This window comes from Lipotes vexillifer, unplaced genomic scaffold, assembly GCF_000442215.2.
Source record: "Lipotes vexillifer unplaced genomic scaffold, Lipotes_vexillifer_v1.1 scaffold295, whole genome shotgun sequence".
NCBI classification, from domain to species: Eukaryota; Metazoa; Chordata; class Mammalia; order Artiodactyla; family Lipotidae; genus Lipotes; species Lipotes vexillifer.
Genome location: NW_006773247.1, coordinates 10,429 through 11,195, shown reverse-complemented (window position 1 = coordinate 11,195; position 767 = coordinate 10,429).

Below are 767 nucleotides of genomic sequence, written 5' to 3'. Positions count from 1 at the left end.
AAGAGTGAATGAGCTCCATGTATGTCAATTCTTCTCTGTCAGCCCTCTTAGAGTCTGCTAACTGCCTTCTAACTATAGTCCATAAGGCACTGCTCCTCACTCACCCCCATGGTCACTCTTTCTGTACCATATGTGTTCCCAGGGAATTATAAAAGGAATACAGCTACACAGATAGAATTTGCTGAAATAAGTGCAGGAAGATAATGAAAAAAAACACAGCTTCTTTTCTTTAAATATAAGTTGTCTTTACATAAATGTGATGGAACACAGTGTCCTGCTGTTTAGCAGTCCCTACTTGGTGTTTCAATTTCTGCCTGAGATGTCTTCTTGATTAATGTTATATATTCTAGGAAAACAGGTTGGGCAAAGTCATGGAGATGTGACTAGTATAATGTATGTTATAGTGTATAGTTTATGCTACTTATAGTAAATTGTGAGAGGAGAGAGATGATGAATTGAAGAAGGAATAATTAAGCAAAAGGAACCAGAATTTAGAGATTTGGAATATTGTCTGCCTAACCACATTGCAAAAAATGAGAAAGTGGGCTTCCCTGGTGGCGCAGTGGTTGAGAGTCCGCCTGCCGATGCAGGGGACACAGGTTCGTGCCCCGGTCTGGGAAGATCCCACATGCCGCGGAGCGGCTGGGCCCGTGAGCCGTGGCCGCTGAGCCTGCGCGTCCGGAGCCTGGGCTGCGCAACGGGAGAGGCCACAACAGTGAGAGGCCCGCATACCGCAAAAAAAAAAAAAAAAAAGAAAGAAAAAAGAG